Genomic DNA, 13,827 nt, shown 5'->3' with positions numbered 1-13,827 from the left:
AGGCAAGGAAGAAGAAGAGCCAAAGAGGGACTCCAGCGCTCTGTGGGGACTCTGCCAGATTTACAGATTGCACATCTTTTGTTGGACACCCCATTTAATCAGTTCAAATTTGACAAAAATACAAAAAAGTAATAAAAATATAAAATATTTGATGTTATTTTATTACAAAAAGGTTGTTGCTGTCACATATTTTGAAGACATTATTTAATATGATACATGCTAAAGCTGATTTTGTATACAACATACGAAGTGTTTGGCTGGGTTGAAAATAATACAGCTAATCAGAGTGGCTCAAATTAGAAATATTTCATTTTTGTAACCTTAAAACTTCTATGATTTAAAAATTAAGCTGGTTTTAAATAAAAAAAAACATCATGAGAGTTTTAACTCAAGTGTTCAGAATTTTTTTAAAGCGTCAACTCTGATGGTTAACCTCTAAAGGGAATTCTAATAGCCTGGTATAGGTCATAATTGATCCTGGTATTGGTATTTGCCCATCTATAATTTAAAAACAAATTATTGCTATATAGCATATTTTCAGTTCCATATATAATAGAGAATTTTCTCTTCTTTGTATGAGAAAATCCACCAACTGCTACAAGGGGGAACAAGAACTAAAGAATTCACCCACTATCAGAACATCTTGCTCTTTTAAGAAATATTTTACTATATTCTTTAACTTATTTCTTCAATAAAAAAAATAAAAATATTGTTCTTATTTTTATAATTTGTTTCTGGGAAATAAGAAAAACATTCATTGTACAGAGAATTATTAGGTTTTCTTGTGTTTTGCGGTATACAACAATGTGACCACCCAAAGTAATCATGTATCAATCAATGGAGCTGAATAACAATAGATATGTAATAAGTATCAGGCAGACACTTGTTCTTATGTTATAGGGACAGTGTGTATTATTTGAGCAGAATACAAACTGCGGAGATTCAAAGTGACCAAGACAAAAACATTTACTCCTCAAATTAATCGAATGAAAAGATTTACATTAAAAAAAAAGACCCGCGAAACAAAAACGACTTCAAGTAATAATATTCCCTTAAACGCTGAATTGGCCGCATTTTTAATGAAATTTAAAATATTTCAGTAGCTTCAGCCATTTTAAATACACTCAACATGCACAATGGTGAATTGATGGCTTCATTCTTTCATGTTCTACTTCCTTACAGCACAAAAACACACTGAACTTTTGTGTTCATGATAATAAAACCCACATTGCAAATATTTTATGCTGTACCTGCAGTTGGACGTGCACACCATTTGTAAACAAACTATAATGCTCTTATTGTGTTGTGTGAAATGTTGGGTGTCAACCCCCAGTTGCGGGGCATTATTACCATCTACTGTTAATAATAATAATAATTTCCTTTGTATTGTCATTCTTTGTAACAATGTACACAGAACGAAATGTCGATACACCTGACCCGTTGTAGCGAGTCGGTGCAGCCGCAGCCAGAGGGCGCCGCCATTATACCAATTAGGTATGTGTCGGTCGAGGCGCGAACCAGCGACCTCCCAGTCTCAAAGCCGGCACACTACCATCTAGGCTACTGAGCTGGTAATGAGTATAGTTGAGCTTCAGGTATTTTTCATCATAGCATTAGTTTACCACTTTTGGGTCCTGACACACCAGTTGAAAAAGAGGTGTGTGTGTAACTTCAAACTATTCTACTGATGCAGACGCCATCTTCTGGCTGAAACCATCATTGCGGCTCCTTTTGCTGCGCATGCAAGTGTGTGAAATTTGGGGGGGGGGAAAAAACGCTTCCGTTTTCATCGTTTTGGGCATTTAGGTTGGCATTTGAACTTTACTTGAAACAGTCCCTTTCTTACTTTTATTTTCCTCCTTCAGTGTAATGTGCGTCGTGGCCGAAACACTGATGATTAAAGTAAGACAAAAACAGAGAGGCGCGGTGAGAAAAAATGGCTCTTTGAACTCAGTTGGACATTGTTAACACATAATAGAGAAAATGTTTAATTCTAAACTTTTTGAGGACAATTTAAACTACGAACTCCACCTATAAAGTATCTGTAGTTGGGACGATGGCAAACATTTATGGAAAAAAATAATAATATAGAAGCGTAGACAAATGCCAATGGGAGTATGTGGGTCTTTCCTTCGAATGGTCCTTAATTGTTTCGGGGTACATCGAATGTATGATTGATAAGTTATTGTTGTTGGTGGTTATGTAAAACCGGAGATGTTCTGGTATGTGTAGAAAAAAGTCACAGCGATTTCTGATATAGATCCTTTTTCATATCAGTTTACATCTTATGCATAATTAACCAGAATAGTCCCTCAGATCACTTCGTTTGTGTGTGTGTGTGCGCAAATTGACACAACGTCGCAAAGCATTTCAGGACAATTGCGATCAGAGGCAGCCAAACAATCACGCTGAGAAGCTTTAGCGGCATTCATCCCGAGTCGAGGACGTCCGGGTCTCTGCAATTAGGCAACGAGGGGGGAAGAGCGGGGGGGGGACTTCAGGGAGGAGAAGCAAAGTGTTACGAGAGCTCAGACGAAGGACAGGCGGAAAGCAACAGCGAGCGCCAGCACAAGAAAGACAGAAACAGAGCCACGGAGAGCGTGTCGGTCTTAAACTGGGACAGATACAAAATGAGCGGCGCCGTTTCGTTCCTCCCGGGTGCTGGGGCTCGCCGCAGCATCCCCATGCTGCCATGGCGAATACTCACAGGCATCAAACGGAAAGTTTACCGCCGCTAAATTAACAAGTGTCATCTCCATATTCACTCATTGTGCTAAATGCTTTTATGTTTGTGTAAAGCTCTTTCTAGAATTAATATTTCATGTTTATGTGCATTTTCAGATATTTTTCTCCCCCCCATACACACCCACCACTCAATCTCGCAATTCATTAAAAGGCCTTTTTATTTCTGCCGTATTTGACGGTGGGGGCGTGCGTATCAAAGCGAATACAATGTCAGTCTAAGCGGGGGGAGGCGTACCCCGAAGACCGTCAGACAAGACGGGCTAGCCGAGTTTACTCAGTAAGTTGTGTGCAGCCGCTTTGAACGGCGGAGCGCAAAACACTTTTTAATGAGCTGGGGACACAATCACTCGTGTCGGGGGTGAAAAAAGTTTGGCGCCAAAGTTTAAGGGTGATTAAAACTCCTCCCATGTCACATGTGGGCGATCAATCGACGTTTCCGAATGTATCGGCAGATATCGGTTCCGTCGAGAGCAAAGACGGCAGAGCCTATTACGTGGAAATCAACGCTTTGGCTAATTGGGGGGTTCGACTGTGGGCCCCATCAGGTAACATGCTCCGCGGTAATGGTTCTGTCAGACTAATTAACTTCTCGGCTTTGAGCCAAACTAACGAGAAGCGCGCCGGCATCAGAGGAAGGCCGGGCTCTACAGGTGAGAACCCGATTTGGCTCTGACATTTTTTAGTGTAAAGTCACAGTGGCGGTGACGAGATCAAAGCCGGAGCGTTCCCCCGTTGGGTCCAATTAGAACTATTGCATTGTGAGAGGGAGGGTGGCGGCGGCTTAGAGCGAATGAAAACTGTTGAGTTATGATATTCATAATCTATGCAGAGAGGCCTTTCCAGCCCAGGTCTTCTCCCCATAGCTGTGATCTTTTCAATTTACATCAAGGGAGGACGCTGCCGGATGAAAAGAGGGTGGGGGATGTAGTGGTAGTGGGGGGGTCTGGTGTTGGGGGGCGGTATTCCAAAGCGCGCAGCCCACAGAGGGCAGACATAGGGCCTCATTAAGGCCCGGCCGGCCCCCAAACAGGGTTTGAAGTGCGTCGTGTAAAGAGCATGGGGTCGGAGGTCGGACGGCGAACAGATCTCCGTTTAACTCTCCATCTGGAGACGGTAATTAGCAGGTACGATGATGATGCCAGCCTGATGGGGAGGGACAGCAGCGCCCTATCACATCATCTTCCGCCAACGCACGTTCATAGGCGCGCAAAACACGAACTCCGAATCCGGTGAGACACGGACGTTCCGTAAAACAAATCCTTAGAAAAGCTCCGCTGAAATATTGATCTTGACTTGTTGGAATAAAAGCACAAGTGTGCTGGTAGTGTTATACATTTTTATGCCGTGCTTGATAAAAAATGGATTTCGCACCTTCTGCTGCGCCCTGTTTACTAAGCTGATACGTATGCACATCTTAACTAAATCAAGCAACAGAATGTTTGAACAAAATATCCACAGGAAACCGATTCTGCGGCTTCTGTGATTTGAATTGATATTATAGAAACGTTAGATAATTTACTGGAATAAAGGGTGCACCAGATTAAGAGCGGCATGCTCAAATTTATCTATTAAATTAAATTTTGTACAAACTGCACCGGGTTTAAAGCGGCCGGTTTAAAACAGCCATGAAAAGGAAATCATTAACTTATACAAAATTAGCACTACTGAATACTTTACCTATTTTTTTGTTAAATGCTTGGGAGAAAGACGGTCTCAATTATTCACAGTTTGATTAACTTTTCGATGTTTGAATTATTTTTATTTTAAATTCCATGATTTAACCGTTGGCATGCGATAATGGCCGTAATGACGTATTGTAAGGCCAATGTCTCATACAAGATCCTTTTGAAATCCAGTATTTTTTCTGTAATGTTTTCTACAAATTCATCAGATGTTGTAAGGTCATTATCGTATGATAAATCTGTAAACAGTGAGGCCACTATCAGACGGGAAAATGATTTAATTAACTATTCGCTGATTAGCAATTGTTTTGACAAGCTTGTTGTGTGATATCAATATTATTTAATCAATGATTTCAAAAAATAAAACTAATCAAGTGAAACAATATTTATCAAATTGCAACAGTTTTTAGCCTTGCTCTCAAAAAACAATTATTGTCATTAATGCCATTTTCACATTTACATCCATTTCTTACATTTTAAGCATGCCCTCAAAACGCGGACAGCACCGTGTCGTTCACATCTGAAGCCGTTTTCAGCTGCATTGATTTCAGTTCTTCTCTGATTTGCTAATGTCACGTGTTTTCAATCATGTGGCCATTCAAGATAGCGTTTACAAAGAGGAGGAAATATTTATTACTGCACCAAAAGAAAACGCCAATGAGGATTGCGTTGCATAAAAAGTGAGCCCTATATGTATAGATTGAAGAGCCAGGACAACTGTACTGAGGAGAATAGCGCCAGGTTGCAACACAGACGTGGAGGCCGACTTCTGGTGTTGGTGGTTGCTGAGGTACCGGACCAAACTATATTCGCTCGTTATTGTTGCTCAAGGATGAAAGGAAACTTCAGCGACCTGACATTGATGCAGAGGAAACGGAAAGAGAAGTGTAGCGTTTTTGATAGATAACTTACACAACTGTTAAATTTAGATGTATATATTGAGAACTTGTGCACATTGTAAATATAAAATAAAACATTGTCAAACCTCTTGTTGGACTAATATTTCTCAATGGCCAGAACCTCACTGCAAGGTTTTGTATTTAAATCTCATGCGTTGTGGAAAAGAATAGCTAGTAGTTTTCCTCAGTGCAGCCACGCGCAAAAAAAAAAAAAAAAAAAAAGAGAGAAGCCACACTTTATTTAAAGCTGCAGGGTTGAAAATAAGGCTAAAAAAGTAAGGGCGTGTTGTCTGGATATAACAGAACTACCAGATTAACCAGTTGGCTTAAACAAAGGGTGTCCAACTACAGCCCGTGGGCCTTTGAGGACAGCCATCTATATTTCAATCAGCAGCAGCTATACTGAAAATGATAAGTGATTCTATAAATAGAGTTTAATAAGGTATTATTTTTTTCAAATCAAAAGATCCACAAGATTCCATTTTTTTCATAATAGATGTATAGATATATTTTTGTCATCTAAAAAAGGGGTCTTAGACACAAAATACTCGGGGTCTGCCGGAGCGAAACTGTGGGTGAGTGTGATCCAAATCGGGTTTTTAACAAGAATAACAACATTCCACTGTTCTTAAATCTTTTTAAAATTAAGATTTAATTTTTTTATAAAACATTACAAATAAATGTCTCATCTCATCTCATTAGCTGCACCGCTTATCCTCAGTAGGGTCGCGGGGGTGCTGGAGCCCATCCCAGCAATCATCGGGCAGCGGGCAGGGGACACCCTGAACTGGTTGCCAGCCAATTGCAGGGCACACAGAAACAGACAACTCGCTCGCTCTTTCACACCTAGGGACAATTTGGACCGGCCAATCCACCTGAAATGCATGTCTTTGGAATGTGTGAGGAAACCGGAGTGCCCGGAGGAAGCCCACGCAAGCACGGGGAGAACATACAAACTCCGCACAGTAAATCCGGTAGCTGGATTTGAACCCACACAGGAGGTTCTCAAGACCTTAAAACTGTGCCGCACACGCGCTATACACTGCGCCGCCGTGCTGCCCTACAAATAAATGTGTTTTATCTTATTGTATATTACATTGCACTTTTTAATTTAATTGTGTATTATACATGTTTCAATGACAAATTCTATTCCTTTGAGAATAATTGATCAGTAATACATCAATCTCCAATTTGCGTGCGCTGCACTACGTTATGGCCGCGACTGGCCCCTCGGCCACGAATTTGAGACTCCTGATCTAAAGTAACCTTTGGCAAATCATTTTCTGCTTTAAAATGCTGCAAATCAAAACAATAAACATCAATTTTGGTTTGCTTGTTAATTTGCTAAGAAAAGAACAAAAATAAGGAAATTAAGTGAACCTTAAATCGTTTCTGTATGGGGCACTCAGGGAAAAATGTTAAACCTCTGGCAAAAGTTTTGTTTATAATCTAAACGTTTCACTTTCTTTTATCTTATGCTCTATCTCTTGAAACCAAATGAATATTCAAATGCCTAATTTAAGCGACTTGTGTTGCTCCATTTTTCAGATTTATGTCAAAGTCCTCAAGGTTCCTCAGTACTCAATGGTAAAGACTTGAAGTGCAAATCCAATCAATATTCCCCCAAAACAAAAATGTATACAGTTATATCCTGGTAGGAAACCACGATGCATTACACACAAATAAATAATCTTGCCTGAATGAAATAAAATGATCTTAATTCAAACGCACCACCTCAAATGCCCAATTCCCTTCGGGAAATCCCACAATACCCCCCACCCGTCTCAAAGATTTTTCTACTCAGATTTACGTAATTCACGTAGGTCCTCCCAAAGGTTGATGTACAATGCCAATACAAAATAAATTCAAAACTTAAGATACACATAAACCAAATAAGCCTTGGGTCCTTGTTCTTGACTTGCTATTCACAAAAAAAGTTGGGTTATCTCCCCCCTGCCCAAAAAAAACCCCTCTGAATGTTTTGTTTAAGATTCTGTCCATGGAAAGAAAGCCATGGGGACGCAATTAAAGAACTACAAAGAAAAAAAAAATAGAGATGAAAATCTCCCACTTTCTTTTGATGTTCTGCAGTATGAACTGTATGTGCGCACACACCAATACGAACAAAGACACACTGAGCGGGCTTGTCCTTTCGTATGAAAGCGCAAATAAAATATTCTCTTTTCAAGGCCCAAATTCAAGCTTTTATTGCATCTAAAACATGAGAAAGTGAGGAATTAGAGTAGGGTTAGGGAACCTTTATGACCCAAAAGGAGCCATAATAGCAAAATATTTAGATTTTTTTTTAGAGAGAGCCATACCATATATTCTAAGACAAAATTTAGCAAAAAAAGGTTTTCTCTGTGTAGATGATTTGATTACATTTTAGGAAGTAATAATAACAATGCCAGACTATGTATGCATTATCAATAAATATATTACTTAAAACTGGTCTCCCTCTCACGTTTACTTCATTGGGGCCAATTTTGACCATAATTTTTTTTTGTAAATAATGATTTCAAAACAAGGTGCAAGCAGAGTTCCTTTGTAAGTATCTATAAAAAAACTGCAAACGAAAAGTTCAGGAGTGTATTCCCTTCAAAGCCGTGTGTGCGTATGTGAAAGAGTGGAGCATGCATGTTGTGTTGCATAGCTTTGCCCACCCCTACCCACCTAATCAAATTGTTCTGTGTGCTTGGCTAGCATTTGTGAGTAACTACAGTTTGTTGTGTGGGTTTTAAATCATAAAGTATCTCAACACTGAACATACATTTTTAATGATTTTCCATATAGAGGATTATTTAGTGATGTACAGCCAAAGCGGTTGGTGAGATACTTTGACTTTAAACTGGAGGTAAAACTGTGGCCTTAATATATCGGACCGAACTGTGTACATGATTATCGTGGCTTTGGTTTATGCACGCACCAAACCAGACATGAGCTTACTAAATTTGGAATGCTATGGATGAATTCACACTAGTAGCATTTATTACCAAGCCATACGTACTCATGGAAAGAGACATTTATATAGGTTCTCGACCGCTGGATTAGAGTGTTGAAAACCACAATGAAAATAGTCTACGGTCGTAATCAGTCCTTTTGCATCGGACTGGATCAAATGACAAGTTGAGACCCAGACACGACCAGCCTCAATTAAGATGGCGTGAGACGCGCAATTTGCAGTTTTTTCATCGTGCTGTGCAGGCTTCGTGATGCACGAGTCAGGTGAAATAAATAAGTGAGGAAATTATGTCTTATGTCTTCTAATAGGCATTTCCATGAGATTTTCCTAAGCGAGAGGCTATTTTGTCAAACTGACCTCTTAAAGCGGCTCAGCGGCTGAGTTTTGCATACATAATTAACTACATTTAAATGTCATCTCCAGCGTCAGTGAAACAGCACAGTGGGTGATGGCGCTACTTTTTTCTTTTTTTTCCTCAACTTGTGATCCTGTGGATGAAAATCAAATGAGTGTCAGTGAATATGTCTATAAGTATACACTTTATTCTCACTTTAAGTCTCAACCAGCACACCTATTATCTACAAATAGAAAGTCATTGGAATATAGAAAACACGCTCGCATACATATATTCACACACAAAATCCAACTTCAAAATGTTCAGGAAGGTGGGCAGATGTGGAGAGCTACTTGTTGGTTACTGAACGGTGCCAAGTGATGCCAGTAAGACAATCACCCAGTAATCTCAGTGTTTCCCATAGCATTAAAAGTCTCTGGCAGAACACCAAGCTTTAATTGACCGCGCCAGGGTCTCATAAACATGTATTATAAAAAATAGAATAATATTTTTAAGGTTGTCATCATTGGAGCACACGGCGGCGGCCATTGTATGAGAGAAGCAGTATTTCTGGTGTTGGAACGTGTCCCTCCTTGAAAATACAATTCATTCAGGAAAATAAGGATAATGAGAAACCAAAAGCCTTCAAGGCAGGTAAAGAGGCAAAAAAAAGTGGCATTATACCACAACTTCAGAAATTGTTTGTATTGCCGTAATGCTGCACACTTTCTAGTAAAATGACCGCACAATTTTTGTACTCGTCCTGCCTTTTAAAACTTTCTGGAAGGAGCATTACATTTTTTTTCTCTGAAAAACACCTTTAAAAGACCAAAGAATTCAACCGTGTCTAAAAATACCAGTACGTTTTCGAGATATCTCCAAGGTTTTCTGGTTTGGTAACTTTGCCTGATCTTAATTAATTGCCCTTAAAAAAACGCTATCCATGCGAGCAAGAAAATATAAATCAAAACAGTAACCTTTAAAAGCAGCCTATGATTATTTCAAATACATTTGCTAAAATAAAATGTTAACTGACTTCTTAACTAGACCTACAATAACAAAATAATACTTTAAATAGAGCAGCTTAGCCCTGCTGTCAGATCAGCAGAGTGTATACAGTTCCACCTGTGTTTTCAACAACAGGTTTTCTGGAGAGAGCGACAAAGTATGCTTGTTTAAATTCATTAAATGTAAAATTTTCATCAACTATGCTTTTAAAATAAAACGGGTGTCGCGTGCCCTGATGTTTTTCCATTTTTCCTGTATTGGCTCCTGTTTCATTAGTGTAAGCCTATTAGACCAAGAGGACCTAGTCTATTGTTAAGATTCACCTGTCATCAAACAGCCGAGGCAAGTTATCGTGTCTAACCCCATGTCCTCGACAACCGGTGAGCTTTATCTCCAGAAAGGGGAAAGTGTTAAGAGGCTTTAAGTGAACTTTACAAACACAAGAAATTGGGTTTCATCAGAAGCATGTGAAGGAGGTTGATAGTGAAATCACTCTGAATAATCTCATCAATGAGAATAGCGTTAATGGAGAGCTTCAAGGTTTCTTCATTTTCCTCATGTTGAGGATTTTGAGTTTTTCCCTTGCCCTCATGTAGGTCTTAGATCAGGAGATGGTGTAATAGTAGTCAGTGGTTTGCAATAATCTGTGGTCTGTGCAGCCCTTTGAGACTCCTTGTGATTAAGGGCTATACAAATAAACATGACTTGACTTAAGAATAAACAAATATGAAGTTAATCAAAATCAATCTCATCAAGATCACAAATACCATGGTGTGCTCGCCTGCTCGCGTTTCTTGTTCTCTGACTCGCTTTGTTATTTGGTTGATCGGCTAATATGTGTGTTTTCGTCTCTGTCGCTGCGCTATTTTGTTTGCTGAGCAGAGAGGGGAAGGGCCGCGGCAGCACCACAAGTGAGGTAAGGAACAGGTCAAAGAGAGGTAAGAAAGTGTGATAAGAGGACAGAAAGAAGGAAATTAAAAAAATTAGTCAAAGCAGGAAGCATATCCCAATCATTCTAATTATACTGTACTAATGGCTCCAAAGCAGAGTGTATTGTCTATTAATGACCGAAGAATCCAAACCAGTCCCACAAAGTGTAGGCACTTGGTGTTCCTGTACATTACAATAAAAAAGTATGTTTTTCTCATATTACATACAATTTTCATCATTTCGAATTGTGCACACCATATAACAATTACTGTAGAAGTAATATATTAAAGGAAATAGTTTTGTATCCCACCTTGTCCTTTTCAACTTTAATCCTCCTCGTCTCAGTCACTGGTAGAAGACGACAACATCGTAGTACATTGAGAATATTGCCGTGGTACACGAGCGATTGTTATTCTTTATTGAGCATTTATTTTTCAAGCATATTTTGTACACTAATTATTTTCAGTCTACATAGTCTGTCTTGCAGTGAGTATATAGGGTACTTATTCTTTCGCATGAAACATCTGTCTCGTTACAATGCATTGTGAGTGTGTCTTGTTTGGTGTGTCATTGCTTTTCATAGCCAGTGTGTATGTGATTCAATAATTTACAGGGGAACACATTAATCATCTATCTAGTTTCTTGATTTTTCTCTAAAAAAAACACTAGCAAAATTTGAGGGGCAACCCTGAATCTCCCAATTAAGCCAGGTCAAGTCATGTTTATTTGTGACGCCCTTCATCACAAAGAGTCTCAAAGGGCTGCACAGACCACAGATTATTGCAAACAACACTATTATTACACCATCCCTTGATCTTAAACCTACATGAGGGCAAGGAAAAACTCAAAACCCTCAACATGAGGAAAATGAAGAAACCTTGAGAAGGGACTGCACCTGAGGTAATCCCCCATCCAGGATGTCCAGGCTGCTTAATCAATTCTTAAATAGAGAATTGATCATTTGTGCAAAACCAGATAGATAGATAGATACTTTATTCATTCCAAAGACCACCACAGAGTCAAATGTTTGAACAATTGTTGAAAAAAAAAAAATCACACAATCCAATCATAAAAAATGTTCGTCATTTTCTTACTATGTTGTAAAATATGTTATACCCAGGTTACTTATTGGAAGTCAGGTTAAATCGTCTCAGTCAACCACTTAAAAAAGGATTATTAGAAAATCACAATGATCCAGCACTGGTGAGCTATTTTCAGAACCGCGGACACCACGCCCAAGACCCATGGTTTTGTGCAGTGTTTTTCAACCTTTTTTGAGCCAAAGCACGTTTCTTTCATTGAATAAAATCCCGCGGGGTACCACTAGTGGGTGCCGTTGCATCTCCGGTAAAAGCAAATAATTCCAAATGAAAGGTAACTTTTACTAGACCACACAGGCACATTAATTGGATAATTTCCCACAGCAGTGTACATTAATAATATAGAGTGCCGAGGCACAGTGGTTAAAAACACTGGTCTAGTGAACGTAATTGAACTAATGAAAAGCAAACAAATATACAACAATTTGAGCAGATGAATAAAGTATAATTTTTGTCGATATACAAGTCCCTGTTACATTATCATTAAATGAATGTAGCTTGTATTATTTGTTTAGCATCAGTAGCCTATATTTTACTGTACAGTTTAGTAAAAGTGTAATTGACCCTCTGTTTTTTCCTATTCTTCGATTTATTCTGCCAAGGCAAAGCCCCGCGATCCACTGAAAACAGGTCTGTTTATTGGTCTCGACTCACAAGTTAAGGAATACAGATCCAAATCCATCCAAACTATTTTAGAGACATTGAAAATTTAAAATTTAAAATGTACACAAGGCCTCTTTGAGTGTCTTTAGTTAGGTTTTTTGTCAAGGCACCCCACAAAAAAAAAAAAAATTAAACTACTTCATAAATGATTTGTGGTATGTGTGTGTTTGTAAGAAACGTATAGGCTCCGTAACAACAGAACCGATTTTTGTGAAATTTTACACTGTTGTAATTTAGGCTTCTGCGAATGTTTTTAGTTAGGTTTCGTTTCGAGGCACAACCCAAGGAAACTATCTAAACTACTTTATAATTCCCCAATTGTATGTGTGAGTGTGTTTGTAAATGACTTATATGCCCCGAAACAGCTGAACTGATTTTTGTGAAAATGTACACAGTCGTACTTAAGGCTTCTGCAAATGTTTCTAGTTAGGTTTCGTGTCGAGGCACAACCCAGAAGAACTATCTCATCTACTTTATAAATCCTGATTTTTATGAGTGAGAGTGTTCGTATGTGACTTATACGCTCCGACACGTCTGAACCAATTTTTGTGAAAATTTACAAAGTGGTACATGAGGCCTTTGTACATGTCTTTAGCCAGGATTTGTGTCAAGGCATTCCCATAAAAAACTATCTAGAAATCTTTATAAATCCCGATTTGTGAGCATGTGTGTTTATATGTAACTTATAGGCTCCGAAAAAGCTGGACTGATTTTTACGAAAATCTACATAGATGAACGTCAGGCCTCTGCGAGATTCTTTAGCTAGGTTTCATGTCAAGGCCCCTTCAAAGAGATACCTACAAAATTAAACATTTGTTTTCGTGTATAAGCGGCTATGGAGCAGCATGTGGCTCTGTGGTGGTCTTTAGTGGCTCCCTGGGCGTTTTTTAATAAACCACGCCCCCAACAACCTCGCCCAAGTAGAAGTCCCCGCGACGCAGAGCCGGCAACTTTGGCCTACTATGCTCGTTTCAGAAAAAGGAAATATTAACGTTTGCCTGCAGCCAACCGACGATGTAGACACTGCATCGGTGGGGGAAATGGCGTACCAATGGCACCGATGTTTGATTAAGCGAGGAAGGTGATCTCAGGAGAGGCAAGCAGACGCCACCTCAGCCCCCTCGTTCATTTGTAAACCTCATCACAGAAGCAAAAAATACAGAAAGTGGGAGTGTGTGCCGTATATTTACCCCTTGATTGGAAATACAAATGATCAAATGCGCCGGGGCTCAGAAAGCGTGGCTACAACCGTGTCAGCAAAGTAGCAAGAGGCGGAGGAGGAGAAGAGAAGGAATTAGTCTGTGATGTGAGAGAGCGTCTGAATGTAAAGCCGCGTGGTAGCGCCTCACCTTGAACGCTGCGGCACCCAAAGAATAAGACATGAAAAATGGCTCGCGGATCAGTCGCAGGGATCAAATGAAAATCCCATTCAGTCGCGCGCTGTTTGTTTTTGGAATTAACAGACTCATAATTTGCTATTCTTGGTTACTTTTAATGACGAGCG

At 39.4% G+C, this 13,827-nt stretch overlaps 1 protein-coding gene across 2 annotated transcripts in view; it reads right to left on the bottom strand.

Annotated features, from left to right (window-relative positions):
* dennd1b (DENN/MADD domain containing 1B) overlaps positions 1–13,827 on the bottom strand; it is a 228,040-nt gene that overhangs the window by 62,483 nt on the left and 151,730 nt on the right. The gene's annotated exons all lie outside the window — the stretch shown is intronic.

The sequence above is a fragment of the Urocampus carinirostris genome, chromosome 12 (assembly GCF_059441175.1).
Source record: "Urocampus carinirostris isolate Australia breed hairy pipefish chromosome 12, RoL_Ucar_1.0, whole genome shotgun sequence".
Taxonomy (NCBI): Eukaryota; Metazoa; Chordata; class Actinopteri; order Syngnathiformes; family Syngnathidae; genus Urocampus; species Urocampus carinirostris.
This window is presented reverse-complemented; position numbering and strand designations above follow the sequence as displayed.